This window comes from Pan troglodytes, chromosome X (genome assembly GCF_028858775.2).
Source record: "Pan troglodytes isolate AG18354 chromosome X, NHGRI_mPanTro3-v2.0_pri, whole genome shotgun sequence".
Taxonomy (NCBI): Eukaryota; Metazoa; Chordata; class Mammalia; order Primates; family Hominidae; genus Pan; species Pan troglodytes.
In genome coordinates, this window is record NC_072421.2 from 91,936,328 (window position 1) to 91,944,979 (window position 8,652).

Below are 8,652 nucleotides of genomic sequence, written 5' to 3' on the forward strand. Positions count from 1 at the left end.
CCAAAACATTTTACCCCAAAAAATACTTTTTTTTTTTTTTTTTGAGACTGTGTCTTGTTTTGTCTCCAGGCTGGAGTGCAGTGGCGTGATCTCTGCTTGCTGCATCCTCCGCCTCCCTGGTTCAAGAGATTCTCCTGCCTCAGCCTCCTGAGTAGCTGGGATTACAGGCACCCACCACTACACCCAGCTAATTTTTGTATTTTTAGTAGAGATGGGGTTTCACCATGTTGGCCAGGATGATCTTTATCTCTTGACCTCAGCCTCCCAAAATGCTAGGATTACAGGCGTGAGCCATGGCACCTGGCCCCCAAAAATACTTTTTAACATATTTTGAGATGCTTGTTCAGGGGACCTCTCAACAGAAGTAGCCTTGAAAAGCTGTCTTTTGTGTAGGAAATTCGCGTATGTAGAAGAAAATTTGCATTGATATAGCCGGGCTTTCTCTGAAGCTCTGTGTTGTCTAGATCTAGGAAAGATCTACTGAGATTCTGATACTACTAAAAGTCTGAAGCAAACATGTACTATCTATTCTCTGTTAGGGTTGCTAATTGTGAGGTTTAATCTACATAATAAGTTTATCTTTGCTATGAGCCCCCATTTATTCTGTAACATAAATAGTATAAAAGCTTTGGCCATCAGGCCACTTCTTTTGAGTTCTTGTATGATTTTCATGCACACAAATACATTTGTATGCCTCTTCTTCTATTAATATGCCTTTAGTCAGTTGATTTTTAGTGAATCTTCAGAGGGTGACGTTCAAATTATCCCTTAGTTCTTGTCAGGATTTTGTTGAAAGTCAGTAGACTATAAATATGGGGATTTATTTCTGGATTCTCTATGCTGTTCCATTGGCCTCTGTATCTGTTCTTATGTCAGTGTCATACTCTTGTGGTTATGATATCTTAATAGTATGTTTTGAAGTTAGGCAACGTAATACTTCCAACTTTATTCTCTTGCTCAGGATTGTTTTGGTTATTTAGGGTCTTTTGTGGTTCCACTGTCTATTTTAGAATTGTTTTTTCTATCTTTGAGAAGAATCTCATTGATATTTTGATAGGGATTGAATTGAAACTGTAGAATACTTTTGGGAAGGGATTAATATTGTAAAGAATTAATATTTTTGAGTTTTAGTATATGGATATTCTGCCACTTATAATTAGCACTTTAATTAGTAACAATCTGGTCTAGATTAATGACAACTTAATTTCAATTATATACAAATACTTTCCCTCTATACAGCTCTGTGTTAGTACCTTTTGTCTTTTATAACAAAATATCATACATTGAGTAGCTTATAAACAGTCAAAATTTATCTGTCACAGTTCTGGAGGCTGGGAAGTCAAATATCAAGACATCAGCAGATTTCAGTGTCTGGTGAAGTCCTGCTTTCTGTCTTATAGAGAGTGCCTTCTTGCTATGCCCTCACATACTAGAAGACACAGTGGAGTCTCTCTTAGGCCTATATTATTAGGGCCCTATTCCCATCCATGAGGCCTCCACTCTTGTGACCTAGTCACCTTTCCCAAACTCCAACTTCTAATAGTATATCCTAGGGGGTTAGAAATTCAACATATAAATTTTGGGGGAACAAAAACATTCAGAACATAGTATACCGCCACTGCCCCTCACAAAATACATGTCCTTCTTACATAAAAAATACATTTACTCCATCCAAGGATCCCCAAAGGTTTTAACTAGTTCTGGCATTAACTGAAAAGTATAGACTTCACAGTCTCATCTAAATATCATCCAAATCAAATATGTGTGAGACTAAAGGTACAATTGATTCTGCAACAAATTTTTCTCCAGCTGTGGAACTTTTTAACTTTTTTGAAATGAAAGAAAAGTTATGTGCTTCTAAAATATAATGGTGAGACAGGCATAAGATATACATTCCCATTCCACAAGGGAGAAATGAGAAAGAAGAAGGAGGTAACAGGTCCCAAGTAAGCCTGAAACCCAAAGTCAGACAACATTAAATCTTAAGTCTTGAGAACAAATTTCTTTGACTTGAGGTTATGCCCTCCTGGACTACTGGGACTCTGGTTTCATCTTCCAAATCAACTAATGTGAGAGTCCTGCCTTCCAGACACACTGGGACAGTGGCCTTGCCTCTACTGCTTTGGACAACCTTGCCTCCAAGGCAACTTTCTGTCTAGGTCCTATTCTCTTAGCAGTTCTTTGCAGTGGCCCCCATCTTCATGGCAGGTCTGTGCCTGATTCGCATGCTTGCTATTCTCTGAGGCTGGGATCACATGATAATGGCTTTATTAGTCTGGAGCTATGAGAACGTTCCCACTCCCACAACTCCTCTTGGTATTGCCCTAAAGGAAACTCTTTATATTGACCCCATACTTTTTAGGGCTTATGCACTGTGAGCCTGTGATGGGAGTGGCGGCCCTGATAATTTCTAAATTGTCTTTTGGGTCGTTCTTCCTTTGTCTTTGAAAATAGGGCTTAGATTCTGTCTAGATGGGTGACTAATTTCCTTATCAAATAATCATTCGACCACACCTTTGGTGTTTTTTCCTTAACATGCTTTCTCATTTTTGTTGTTTACAATATAAACAGGTTGAGAATTTTCCAATTCTGTATACTCTGCTTCCCTTTTGATTAACAAATTCATCTTTAAATTATTTTTCTCTTCTTAAATTTTCTAGTAGTAATCGAGAAAAGTAAAGCCACACCCTCAACACTTTACTTAGGACTGTCCTCAGCCGCCAAATATCTAATTTCATCATGCAAAAGTTTCTACCTTCCACAAAACACCTGGACGGAAACACAATTCAGTCGTGTTCTTTGCTTCTTTACAACAAAGATATACTTTTCTCCAATTGTCAGCAATATGTTAATCATTTCTGTCTAAAAACTCATCAGCATAGCCTTTAGTGTTCATATATCTGTTAACACTGTTTGTGATTATTTAAATATTCTCTAAGAAGTTTGAGATTTTTGCTCTAGCTCTTCTAGTTTCTTTCTAGGCTCTTAATAGAACATCCCTTAATGATCTATTCACAGCAGTGTAGGATTTTTTTAGCATGTACCACATACTCTTCTAGCTTCTACCCCTTATCCAGTTTCACAGCCATTTCCACATTTTTAGGTATTTGTTATACTAGCACCCTACTTTCAATACCAGTTTTCTGTTTAGTCCATTCAGGCTGCTGTAACATAGTACCATAAAGTGGATGGCTTATAAACAAGAGAAATTTATTAATCACAGTTGTAGAAGCTCAAAAATTCAATATCAAGGTGCCAGCAAATACAGTGTCTGTTGAGGGCCAATTTTCACATTCATAGGTGGTGCCTTTTCACACTCTCCTCACATGGTGGAAGAGGCAAGACCGCTCTCTTGGGCCTTCTTTATACAGATACTGATCCCATTCATGGATGCTATGCCCTCATAACCTAACCACCTTCTAAAGGCTTTTCCTTCTAACCCATCCTAATACCATCATTTTGGGGGTCACAATTTTAACATATGAATTTGAGGGTACACAAACATTCAGATCATAGAAAATATCATTCTCTTTCCCCTCCTTTGTACTGCTATTAACATAAACATTATCTTCTTATACATTGTCTGTATCTCAGAACAAATTCATAATTAGTAACTTATGCACTTGTCTTTTAAATTAGGAGTAGAAAAATGTTACAAATAAAAATGCATTTAAACTGCCTTTTATATTTATCTGTAGAGTTGCTCTTACTGGTACCTTTTATTTCTTTATGTGGGTTTTAATTACTGCCTAGTGTTCTTTCATTTAAATCTAAGGAAATCCCTTTAGTATTTTTTGGAGGGTAAGTTTTCTAGTGAAGGCTTCTCTCAGTTTTTGTTTATTTGGAAAATGTCATCAGTTCTTTTTTTTTTTTCAAAGATAGTTTTCTGGATATATAATTGTTTATTGACTGTATTTTTTCTCTAGCATTTTGAATATGCACCATAGGTCTGTGATGTGTTCATTTTTCTTCATTGTTTTTTCTTTTTATTCCTCAGAATGTATAATATGAATTGATCTATCATCAAATTCACTTGTCATTATTATTTCTTCTAGTTTCTTAAATATGTTGTTTAGCCTTTCTAGTAATTTTTAAGTTATTATAGGTATAAGCTCCAGAATTTCTATTTGAATATATTTTTGTATGTAATTTCTCGTTACTGACTTTCTCTATTTGGTAAGATATTGTTCGCAAACATTCCTTTAGCTTTTAAACTTTTCTTTTTTCTTTTTGAATATTTTAAAAATAGTTCAATTAAGTCTTTTCTAGTTAGTCTGACCTATGGGCTTGCCTATTGACCTTAAATTTCTCTGTGTATGTGTCATGCCACATTATTTCTGTGCATGTCTCATAATTTTTGTTTGAAAACTGGACATTTTAAATAGCTGGTGGAGTTGATGATGGATGTTGTGACAAAGAAGGCTGAGAGTGTGACTGCCTGCAGGGTTTTCAGCTGACCTACTCCCTAAGTGGAGGAACTACATCTCAGATGAGTACCCTTCTTGTCAACAATATCCAGGAGAAGTGCCCATATAGGATCATAAACCCATTCAGTGTGCTGCTCTTGTCCAAGGTGTTAGACATGGTTGTGGAACCCTATAATGCCACCCTTTCAGTCCATCAGCTCATAGAAAACACAGAAGACACATGATGCCTTTATAATGAAGCTCTCTACAACATCTGCTTCAAAACCCTAAAGCTGCTCACATCCCCTTACAGTGATCTAAACCACCTGGTGTCTGCCACTATGACTAGAGTCACCATCTGCCTGCACTTTCCTGGCCAGCTAAATGCTGACTGCAGAAACTGTCCATGAACATAGCCCCATTTTCCCACCTGCACTTCTTCTTACCTGGCTTTGCCTCACTGACCAGCTGGGGCAGCCAGCAATATTGAGCCTTGACACGGCTGAGCTCACCCAGCAGATGTTTGACACCAAGAACGTGATGGCTGCCTGCAACCCTCACCATGGCTGCTACCTAGTGGTGCTGCCATTTTCAGGGGCTGCATGGCCATGGAGGAAGCAGATGAGCAAATGCTTAGTGTCCAAAACAAGTACAGCAACTACTTTGCTGATTGGATCCCCCACAGTGTGAAAATAGCCGTCTGTGACATCTTACCCCCAAGGCTAAAAATGCCCACCACCTTCACTGGCAATAACGTTACTATCCAGGAGTTGTTCAGGTGTATTTCAGAGCAGTTCACAGCCATGTTTAGGTGCAAGGCCTTCCTGAACCCATATGTGAGTGAGGGCATGGATGAAATAGAGTTCATTGAGGCTGAGAGCAACATGAACAACCTGGTGTCTGAGTACCAATAGTACCAGATGCCATGGCTGAGGAGGGAGAATTTGAGAAGTGAGCTAAGGAGGAGGTGGCCGAGAGCCTTCTGTTGCTGGGTGAAGGACAAAAGCAGTATGAATTCTTTATTCACTCACAACGTATTCTGATAGCCATATCTTACTGTGCATGCACTTGCTGTTCTTCTTGCTACATGATCACTTCTATCAAAGCATTTTCATAGTAAAACAAAAATATGGCAATTATGGAAATCGGATTGCCACTTTCCCCAGGTTTTTACAGTTTTTTGTTCATTTTTATTATTAGTTTTTATTTAGTTATTCTTTAAAACTAATTTTATAATGCCTGTATTCTTTGTCATGTGTGGTCACTGAAGTCTTATTTAATTAACTTAATAGTCATTTAATGATTGGGCAGAGATACATTAAATTCCCAGAACCAATTATTCTTCCAGTCTTTGTAAAGTGGCTCTGTTTATGTGTTCTCAGCAAGGATGTTTACATGTCTGACTTAGCCTTCACTCCCTGCTTGTGCAGAGTCTCAGTGTTAGCCAGAGGTAATAGCTTAAGACCTTTCCACATTTATCTTTAGTCTGTATGCAGTCCTGGTAATGTGCACAGCTGTAAACATGGGTATTGACTTTCAGAACCCTGGAATATATGAGATGTTTTAATACCTCACTATAGCCAGGCATGGTGGGTCATACCTGTAATCCCAGAACTTTGGGAGGCCGAGGTGGGTGGATCACTTGAGGTCAGGAGTTTGAAACCAACCTGGACAACATAATAAAACACCATCTCTACTAAATATACCAAAATTAGCCTGGCGTTGTGCCACACACTTGTAGTCCCAGCTACTCAGGAGGCTGAGGCAGGAGGATTGCTTGAGCCCAGGAGGCAAAGGTTTTAGTGAGCCAAGATCATGCCATTACACTCTAGCCTGGGTGATGAGAGTGAAACCCTGTCTCAAAAAAAAAAAAAAAAAAAAAAAAAAAACCCAAAAAACAAAAACAAAAACTCACTGTAAGCATTTCATGTGTTATCTGCTTTTTTAAAGCTTTTTGATTAGATTATTGTTTTCCCCAACTCTTACCTACTGCCTTAGGCAACCATGATGTTTAACAATTGCCTCTGATTGTTCCTGAGAAAAATGTCAAGGAAAAAGTGCTTGTAATGGGTGAGCTCTGAATCATGTAGAATATAAGAGCCTTTTTGAGTAGAGTCTTCCAGGAAACTATCAGATGGATCAAATAATAATATATCTCTTGAAATGTGTTTTTGAAAGTGCTTCACTCCCTCTCTGTCTCTCCTGTTAGTTGTCAGGCTACTGTTTTTTATCGTAATGGCAGGTTGTTGCTTTTCAAGGCCCTTGAAGAGCTGTTGGAATATAATGGTAATAATGCAAGTTAAATGCCACGAGGCTTGCTATTCTTACTGAGATTTAGCCATTTTTTTCTGGAATAAATGTTCCCCAGATTGCTGCAAGTCATTGAATAATTTTCAGAGTTTTAAAAAAGTTAATTTTGTCAACTTTTGCTAGTGTTCTCATTAATTATATGGAGGAGAAAATTTGTGTAACTTCCTACTTCACCGTTTTTTTTGTTGTTGTTGTCATTACCTTACTATTTCTTTTTGAGTCTGTTTTGGTATGATATATTTTTCTACAAATTGATGCATTATATATAATACTTTAAAACTTAAAATTGTGCATAATTTACTCTAATATTTTTAATTTTCTCTGTATCTGCAAACTTGTAGCCTTTTCCTTTCATAATATTGTTTATTTTCGCTGTCTGTCCTTTCTTGATCAGTGATTTGTTAATTTTATTAGTTTGTTTTTTAAATACACTTGTGACTATTTGGTCCTATCTACTCCATTTTTTAATCTTCTAATTTATTAATTTCTGCTATCAATTTTTTTATTTCCTCTATTTCTTTAGATTTAGTTTTTTGGCTTGCCTTTAATAGTTTTCATTGGATTCTTAGCATAAGTCTATTATATCTTATTTTTGATTATACATAAAATCTATACATTTTATTCCAAATACTGCTTTAATTTCACCCAATTAGTTTTGACAGTTGATATTTTTATTTTATTTAAAATTATTTTAGATTACTTCTTCAACTCATGAGTTACACAAAAGTGTTAACAATTTTTTTCTGAATTATTCTTTGTGGTTTATTTCTCAGTAATTGTGTCATTGTCAGAAAATAACATTTTAGTCACTGAGTTCTTTGAAATTTCTGCTTTTTATAATTTCAATTTTATTTTAGATTTAGGGGATACCTCTGCAGATTTCTTATCTAGGCATATTGTGTGATGCTGAAATTTGGAGTTTATTCCATCACCCAGATACTGAGCATAGTACACAACAGTTAGTTTTTCAACCCTTGTGTCCCTCCCTTACTGCTCTACTGAGACTGTGTTTTTAAAATTATAACTGTAAGGAAAATCTGACATAGTTGGTTCCATCTTGCTTCTGACCTCCCAACTGTCCTTGATCATTCCTGGGCATAGGCCAACCTAACTGTGGAAAGAAGTTAGTTTATAGTTTAACATGAAAGGAAAGATGATATTAGTTCTTCCCTAAAACTAACCCCCTTCTTGCCTGGGACTGAACACCATTTTTGTAAGATTAATGAAAGGCTATAACAATAGGATTATGGGAGAAACCTTAACTCTGCTAAGGTACAGGTGTAGTTTTTATAATTCTTTACTCTTTAGGAGTCATGTGGCCAGAGGTCACAAGATTTGTGACTTCCACAATTGCTCTTATAGATAACATCACTATTGTAGAATCTAAGATTGTTTATTTGAACATATATTTCAGGCTGATTCCACCCAGACTCATGACTCATTACTCAACTGATCCGGTGGTTCCACCCAGAGGCAGACTCAGCACACAAGAACCATTTTTCACACCCCTAGCATTTCATTCCCAACCAATCAGTACCATCCATTTGCTAGCCCCTGTTCACCAAACTGTCCACAAAACTTTAACCTCCAAACCTTCAGGAAGATTTACTTGAGTGATAAATCCAGTTCTCCAGCTTGGGCCAGCCTCATGTCAATTTAACTTTTTCTCTATCGCAATGCCACAGTATCAGTGAATATTTTTTTGAGGAAATGGCAGAAGTATCTGTTGGGTGATTACATCAGAAGTTTCCAGTGTTTATGACTGCCATCTTTAAATCCATGAGTACCCATTGTTTGATACTTATGTTATGGCCCCATATATACTTTATGTTGGAATCAGCTTTTGTGAAAATAATATGTATCTTGCATCTATTGGGTAGAAACCTCTCTATATATTTATTAAATGTCTTGTTATTGTTTTTAAAATCTTACCATA

General features: G+C 36.8%; 1 pseudogene; it reads left to right on the forward strand.

Annotated features, from left to right (window-relative positions):
* Positions 1 to 4,391: 4,391 nt before the first annotated feature.
* Positions 4,392 to 5,361, forward strand: LOC100611094 (tubulin beta-4A chain-like; annotated as a pseudogene).
* Positions 5,362 to 8,652: the final 3,291 nt, after the last annotated feature.